This window comes from Salvelinus alpinus, chromosome 21 (assembly GCF_045679555.1).
Source record: "Salvelinus alpinus chromosome 21, SLU_Salpinus.1, whole genome shotgun sequence".
NCBI classification, from domain to species: domain Eukaryota; kingdom Metazoa; phylum Chordata; class Actinopteri; order Salmoniformes; family Salmonidae; genus Salvelinus; species Salvelinus alpinus.
The window spans coordinates 12,522,480-12,531,418 of NC_092106.1; positions in this window are offsets into that span (position 1 = coordinate 12,522,480).

Below are 8,939 nucleotides of genomic sequence, written 5' to 3' on the forward strand. Positions count from 1 at the left end.
TCCTTTGTCTTGATCACATTGAGGGAGAGGTTGTTGTCCTTGCACCACACAGTCAGGTCTCTGACCTCCTCCCTATAGGCTGTCTCATCATTGTTGGTGATCAGGCCTACTACCACTGTTGTGTCATCAGCAAACTTAATGATGGTGTTGGAGTCGTGCCTGGCCTTGTAGTCATGAGTGAACAGGGAGTACAGGAGGGCACTGAGCACGCACCCCTGAGGGGCCCCCCTGTTGAGGATCGGCATGGCAGATGTGTTGTTACCTCCCCTTACCACCTGGGGGTGGCCCGTCAGGAAGTGTAGGATCCAGTTGCAGAGGGAGGTGTTTAGTCCCAGGGTTAGTGATGAGTCCTTAGCTTAGTGATGAGCTTTGAGGGCACTATGGTGTTGAACGCTGAGCTGTAGTCAATGAATAGTATTCTCACATAGGTGTTCCTTTTGTCCAGGTGTGAAAGGGCAGTGTGGAGTGCAATAGAGATTGCATCATCTGTGCGGTATGTATAACTCCATTATACTTTGCTAAATATATATATATATATATTCAACAAATACCTTACCATCTAACACTACACTCACAAAAAATATTAATAAATACCATATTTAGTCCTACTTCAGGCCAACAGCCTGAAAGGATGGAACACCACCACTTAACACACCCTGTAATTATTTTGATGTCCCGAGTGGAGCAGCAGTCTAAGGCACTGCATCTCAGGGCTTGAGGTGTCACTACAGACACTCTGGTTCGAATCCAGGCTGTATCACAACCGCCTGTGATTGGGAGTCCCGTAGGGCGTCTGGGTTTGGCCGGAGTAGGCCGTCATTGTAAATAAGAATTTGTTCTTAACTGACATACCTAGTTAAATAAAAAACATTTTTTAAAGTCTCACACGCCCAAATACCTCTCTGCAGCTGCCACCATAACATCTATTTTTTTGAGACTTACATTCCATCTCTGCAGTACAGTTGATAACCATTACTATAAATGCCAAAAAGCCAATCTTACTGAAACATATATCACTTGATGGTTTATCCCTCTGTACTGGTACAGATCTGCTACTCACACCACTTCTCTCACGATCCCTCCCCCTTGACCCATCTTCCTCTACTTTCTTCACTGCCTCACATATGACAACTTCTGCACTACTCTAACCCTGGAAACCTCAACCTGCCTCTCTCGCACCGAGCATTTCTGATCCCCATCCCCATGGGCACCCCTACAATTAATCTAGAGGCGAAAGAAACGCACACCTATTTAGGCGAGGTGCTGGCTAGCGGAATTGAACACTTAAAGGAAAAATTAAAGGAGAGCCACACACTCTAGGAGCTCAGATGCAGTAATTTAATAACTTAATATCCAACATTTCGACAGACATGCTGTCTAAACCAATATTAGGTTATTAAATTACTGCATCTGAGCTCCTAGAGTGTGCGGCTCTCCTTTAATTTTTCACCCCTAGAATTAACACATACTGTACCATTACTTTCCCCAGTGCTACACATTCCTTTGTCTCATGCCCTTCTGCACACTTCTCTAACCTAGGAACCTCCCTCCTACACACTGCTGACACATGCCCATAAGCTTGACACCTGTACCAATGTAATGTAGTTGGCACAAAAGCTTGTACAGGTTAACTTATATATCCTAACATCACTTTGTCGGGCAGACTCAACATCAAAACTCAAAAGAACAGACAATGACTCTTCTGTTTCTCCACTCACGTCACCCTGTCTGCGTCGCACCAAACGACGAGCATCACAAACACCGGGAGTCTTCCCCTTCAGTTGGTCAGCATTCACATTTACCGCTACCCCAGTAATCACTCCTTTCAACGGCGCCCTTTTCTTGAGAGCAAAACAATTCACGTCTTGCCCCTGTTTGTTTAACACGGAGTGCCTGCTCCTTCTGACCAGCAGAAACACATACAATTATCACAAGACCACTTCTGGTTACCCTCAGCGATTCCACAGCACCCAACTCTGTTTTCACCCACCCTGAAACCTCAAATGGATCAGCCAAAAGGCAAGGGTCCAATTTTTCCAAAAACTTCACTCCTACTGTCACAGACTCATCTTTATCCTGACCCTCAGGGCAAGCCTTGGGCTTTGAGAACTTCACCACACCTACCACCTCCGATACTTCGCCCTCATTCACTTCCATTTCTCCACCTGTCTTCAACTCACTCTGCTTACACTTTCTACCATTGTTCTTTAAGAAACCATCTCCCTTTTTTCCACCATTTTTAACCAACTCAAGCTCACCCTCTTCCTCCCTCCCTCTCTTAGACCTCATCTGCCTCTCTTTTTCCCTCCATTCCTCCTCCGTATTCCAAGTATAACTCTCCTTATGATAATACTGCACTTCTCCTGACATACATCTTGTTCTTGCCTTGTCAAAGGGACACCATTTAACCGGCTGTTACAATCTCCGTACAATCACCACAAACCTATCACTCCACTCCATTTCAACCACGTAGCACCCGCCTACCACTCAGAAATATCGCAGTACTAGTAGATTGGACAACAGTGATGCAGAGGACACCTCTCATTGGACCTAATCACTGCCCCTCAAATTATTTACAGTACTGTAATTTATTAGCTAGTACAGTATAATCCCATTAGCAGGTAATCTCATAGTGTAATATGCTAGAGCTTTCATATTTCCACATTCTCATTGGAAACATGAATGCATTTGGCAGAAAATGTAATAAAACATGAATAAACTTAGATAAATACATGTAACCACAATCTATTGGTCAGTCCATGTAACAAATGATTGGTCGAATTTCTGCAATGTAACCAATCACATCAGGGGGTTTTGTATTACCACTGTGATTGGTCCCTGAGCCCCTAGTAGGCCATTCGAAAATGTATTTTCTCTTTCTGTAAAACCCAACCTTTATCCAAGTGTTAGTTCAATTCATGCACCTTGGTTAGAGAGTGAGGTAGTGGCAGTGTTTCTCTCTTAAACACAGGTCAGATTAGTTATAATTGAAGACTCTAATTTGCATGCAAATTCCACATGACATCAACAACAGTGCAACAACAATAGGAGCCTTCCAGTATGAGGTGTCAAACAGTTGTCATAAAACGTCTTCTCAAGGAAGTGGTTCCTTGACGAATGCATCCTGCTTTGTAGTGCGCAAAGTGATGTTATTGACAGCAACCAAAAAGTATATGTACTCAGTTTAGCCTCCATTAATCCAAATTACGCCTTTTTTTTACTGTAGTTACAGTATATTCTGCATTGCAACACTATAGATTGGTTTGTCTTTTCTGAATCCATGAATTGGGGCTTCCTTTTCAATAATAACAATACTATAGTTTTAAAGTATCTTTTGATTTCAAAAACATTGTCACAATATCTACTGAAAAAAACAGCGTAGACCAGCATATGCTTGACCAGTTAAGACCAGCTTGACCAGCTAGGCTGTTTGACTACAGAGGTAGCAAAACTGTACTTCAAATCTATGATACTCCCCCACTTAACATACTGCTTGACTAGTTGGGCCCAAGCTTGCTGTACAACATTAAAACCTATTCAGTCTGTCTACAAACAGGCTCTCAAAGTGCTTGATAGGGAAGCCCAATAGCCATCATCACTGTTACATCCTCAGAAAGCATGAGCTCCTGAGTTGGGAAAATCTTGTGCAATACACCGACGCATGTCTTGTATTCAAGATCCTAATTGGCCTGGCTCCCCCTCCACCACATGTTGCTCTGTCTGTATGCTACGTCTTGCTTGTCCTATGTTGCTCTGTCTGTATGCTACGTCTTGCTTGTCCTATGTTGCTCTGTCTGTATGCTATGTCTTGCTTGTCCTATGTTGCTCTGTGTGTGCTCACTGCTCAATGATTGTCTATATTGTAATTGTTTTTAATAACCTGCCCAGGGACTGCGGTTGAAAATTAGCCGGCTGGCTAAAACTGCCACTTTTACTGAAACGTTGATTAATGTGCACTGTCCCTGTAAAATAAAATAAATCAACTAAACTAGGCAATGTTGTTCCAACCAACTTGACCAGCATCAGACCAGCACTGACCAGCGTTGACCACCATAGACCAGCATGGACAAGCTTGAAATGTATGTTGGTCTGTGTAGTTTTTATTTTGCAGGGTATTGCTACATTCAGTATGTTTGGCCCCTAATGCAACACATGCATTTTCCATAAGGTGGCAGCAAATCAATCAGAGAAATCCTCTGCTTTCGCCGCTGAGCAGTGACTTTTCATTGGCTTTGCTCCTAATGAAAATCTGAAAGATGCTCCAGTGTGTCATCATCACTTTCCTTCATTGCCTAGTTTCTCTGCAAAAAAAAACACCCACCGGCCATTTCTACCATGAGACCCTCCTAAAATTACAGAAGACAAATCAATGAGCTAATCGTTTATAGGCCTTGTTTGTCACGGATCCCCCCGGTACCGCTGCTCATTCTGTTCACCAGTTCCAGAGGTCTACGTCACCGGCTTTCTAGGCTTCACTGAACGGGATTCATTATCATCAACCCCGGACTGTCTTGTCTGATTACACACACCTGCTTCCCATTTCCCCTGATCAGTATGTTATATATGTGTCCTCTGTTGTCTTTGTCGGTTATTGTTTCCATGTCCGTTGGTGGTGTGAGCACCTATGCATGGTGCAACTGTTATGCTGCAAGCTTTATATATTGTGTATTACGGGTATCGTCCCGTGTCGTTCAACAAGGTTTACCCTCCTCTTTTGTTTGGGTACAGCCCAGTGTTTTTGTATACGTGTTTGTTTTGGGTGGATTAAAAAACCCCAATGTGTATTCCTGCGCCTGTCTCCAAATCCTTTATACCAGCGTGACATTGTATGTCAAGACAGCAGAGAATTTAGGCATGAATGCCAATCACATTTTCAGAAATATTATGATTATGTAGCTGTCTTTGAACATGTCCTCCATGAACATGAACGTGAGATGTTATCTACACAGTAGCCTAATCTACACAGTAATTGAATTCTTGGCTTTGCAGTCCTCTGTTGCTATGAGAAATAGATAAAGATCTTGAAATAGCCTAGATCACTCTGGTGGAATGAAAGCCTCACACCCAGTTGGCATGACTGGTTCAGTTTGTGTGGTAGATGTTTATTTGTTTAATGCCTGGAAAGAAAAAATGTGCGTTAATGTTAACCCTCCACTGGTATTTTCAGCATATCCCTGATCTAGTATCGGTCAAATCTTAAAGTCAATGACTGATGGTCAATGTCACGGTTGTGTAAGATCTGTGGCAAAGTTTGCCGAATTGTTTCCAAAATGGAGAGGTGGCATCTACACTCTTAGAAAAAAAGGTTCCCAAAGGGTTCTTCAGCATTCCCCATAGTAGAACCATTTTGGGTTCCTTGTAGAACCCTCTGTAAAAAAAGGGTTCTACATGGAACCCAAAAGGGTTCTTCAAAGGATTCTCCTAAGGTTCTAGATAGCAACATTTTTTTTAACAGTATATACATTTTGCATTGCTGTATTTTGGCCCCTGAATTGGGCACTGCTTTATCTTTATTTTCTGTACTAAGTATTGTGTAGGTGGTTTGGCCGAGGTCCTAGGTGAATGCCCCCTAATTCCCGGCAGTGATAGGCACTAGTACACAAACACGGGCCTTGGAACTTAAATAACAACATCTACACAGCTAAATAAACAGTATCTCTTGCTTATAAATTTGAGTTCTTGCATCTCGAGTACTCAGACATCAAGGAATTTAAAAAATCAGATTGATTTAAAAAAGTAATGCGTAAATTCAAATCAAATGTATGGGTCACGTGCCAAATATAACAGGTGTAGACTTTACAGTGAAATGCTTACTTACGAGCCCATTCCCAACAATGCAGGGTTAAAAAGTAAGACAATTATTTGCACACAAAAAAGGAAATAGTAACACAAAATTAAAAGAACGAGGCTATATAGAAGGAGTACCAGTACTGAGTCAATGTGGAGGGGTATGAGGTAGTTGAGGTCATTGAGGTAATACAGTATGTATATGTAGATATGGGTAAAAGTGATTAGGCAATCACGGAGCGGCAGGTAGCCTAGTGGTTGGAGCGTTGGACTAGTAACCGAAAGTTTGCAAGTTCGAATCTCCGAGCTGACAAGGTACAATCTGTCAATCTGCCCTTGAACAGACAGTTAACCCACTGTTCCTTGGCCGTCATTGAAAATAAGAGTTTGTTCATAACTGACTTGCCTGGTAAAATACATTTTAAAAATCAGGGTAGCAGCAGCAGCTTATGTGAAGAGTGTGAAAGTGTCTCGATGTATGTGTGTGTTGCGTGTGTATGTTAGAGTGTCAGTGTAGTAGGTGTGGGTAGAGTCTAGTGAGTGTGCATAGAACCAGTGCAAGAGAAAGGTTGTAAAGAAAGGTTTAAAAAAATAGCAAGAAGGGTGATTTTGTGTTGTTGAACGGCATCTGAAGGAGATAATAGTTGGACCCACTGACTCACAACCATAACTTCCACACAAAGAAGATATCAGTTGAAGATACAGAAAACTCCACTGTGAGTCGTTGGAACCGAGGTTGCTCTGGTCGTGTCCTTATTTACATTATTTACACTTCACAGATACGTGTTACCAAATGCAGGTTCAGTCTTCCTACAGTGGCTTGTGAAAGTATTCACCCCCCTTGGCATTTTTCCTATTTTGTTGCCTTACAACCTGGAATTAAAATAGATTTTTGGGGGATTTGTATCATTTGATTTACACGACATGCCTACCACTTTTTTTAAATTGTGAAACAAACAAGAAATAAGACAAAACAAAAGCATGCATAACTATTCACCCCCCCCCCCCTCTACTTTGTAGAGGCACCTTTTACAGCTGCAAGTCATTTTTCAAGGCAAAACTGCTCCAGCTCCTTCAACTTGGATTGTTTCCTCTGGTGTACAGCCATCTTTAAGTCATACCACAGATTCTCAATTGGATTGAGGTCTGGGCTTTGACTAGGCCATTCCAATACATTTATATCTATCCCCTTAAACCACTCGAGTGTTGCTTTAGCAGTATGCTTTGGATCATTGTCCTGCTGGAAGGTGAACCTCCGTCCCAGTCTCAAATCTCTGGAAGACAAACAGTTTCCCTCAAGAATTTCCCTGTATTTAGCGCCATCCATCATTCCTTAAATTCTGACAAGTTTCCCAGTCCCTGCCGATGAAAATCATCCCCACAGCATGATGCTACCACCACCATGCTTCACTGGGATGGTATTCTTGGGGTGATGAGAGGTGCTGGGTTTGCGCCAGACATAGCGTTTTCCTTGATGGCCAAAAAGCTCAATTTTAGTCTCATCTGACCAGAGTACTTTCTTCCATATGTTTGAGGAATCTCCCACATGCGTTTTGGCAATCACCAAAAGTGTTTGCTTAGTTTTTTCTTTAAGCAATAGATTATTTCTTGCCACTCTTCTGTAAAGCCCAGCTCTGTGGAGTGTACGGCTTAAAGTGGTTCTATGGACAAATACTCCACTCTCCGCTGTGGAGCTTTGCAGCTCCTTCAGGGTTATTTTTCTCTTTGTTGCCTCTCTGATAAATACCCTCCTTGCCTGGTCTGTGAGTTTTGGTGGGCGGCCCTCTCGGCAGGTTTGTTGTGGTGCCATATTCTTTCCATTTTTGAATAATGGATTTAATGGTGCTCCGTGGGATGTTCAAAGTTTCTGATATTTTTTTATAACCCAACCCTGATTTGTACTTCTCAAGAACTTTGTCCCTGACCTGTTTGGCGAGCTCCTTGGGTCTTCATGGTGCCGCTTGCTTGGTGGTGCCCTTTCTTATTGGTGTTGCAGACTCTGAGGCCTTTCAGAACAGGTGTATATATACTGAGATCATGTAACACTTAGATTGCACACAGTTGGACTTTATTTAGCTAATTATGTGACTTCTGAAGGTAATTGGTTGCACCAGATCTTATTTAGGGGCTTCATAGCAAAGGGGGGAATACATATGCACTCACCACTTTTCTGTTTTAATTTTTGTTTTGTTTTTTGAAACAAGTCATTTTTTTCATTTCACTTCACCAATTTGGACTATTTTGTGTATGTCCGTTACATTTACATTTACATTTAAGTCATTTAGCAGACGCTCTTATCCAGAGCGACTTACAAATTGGTGCATTCACCTTATGATATCCAGTGGAACAACCACTTTACAATAGTGCATCTAACTCTTTTAAGGGGGGGGGGGGTTAGAAGGATTACTTTATCCTATCCTAGGTATTCCTTAAAGAGGTGGGGTTTCAGGTGTCTCCGGAAGGTGGTGATTGACTCCGCTGACCTGGCGTCGTGAGGGAGTTTGTTCCACCATTGGGGTGCCAGAGCAGCGAACAGTTTTGACTGGGCTGAGCGGGAACTGTACTTCCTCAGAGGTAGGGAGGCGAGCAGGCCAGAGGTGGATGAACGCAGTGCCCTTGTTTGGGTGTAGGGCCTGATCAGAGCCTGAAGGTACGTTACATGAAATCCAAATCCAAATCTATCTAAATTACAGGTTGTAATGCAACAAAATAGGAAAAACACCAAGGGGGATGAATACTTTTGCAAGGCACTGTATGTGACCGTATCTCATCCTAAAGTCTCCTTATCGCCAACACCCGTCTGGGCAAAAACTGGTTGAATCAACGTTATTTCCACGTCATTTCAACCCAAAAATTCAATGTGATGACGTTAAATCAAAGTGGAAAACTGATTGATCACCAACGTATGGGAATTTTGTATTTTCTTTCACCCAACTTTTAACCCAAATTCAATGACATGGTGACTTTTTTTGTTTATTTCACGTTAACTTCACATTAGTTGACAACTCAACTAAATGTAAATCAAAACTAGATGTTGAACTGACTTCTGTTCCCAGTGGGGATCCTACCATTCAAGAGGTTATTCAAGTGCAGGGTGGATACAACTTCTGTTGCTTTGCTTCTGTTATCTCTACATGTTGATAAACTTATAG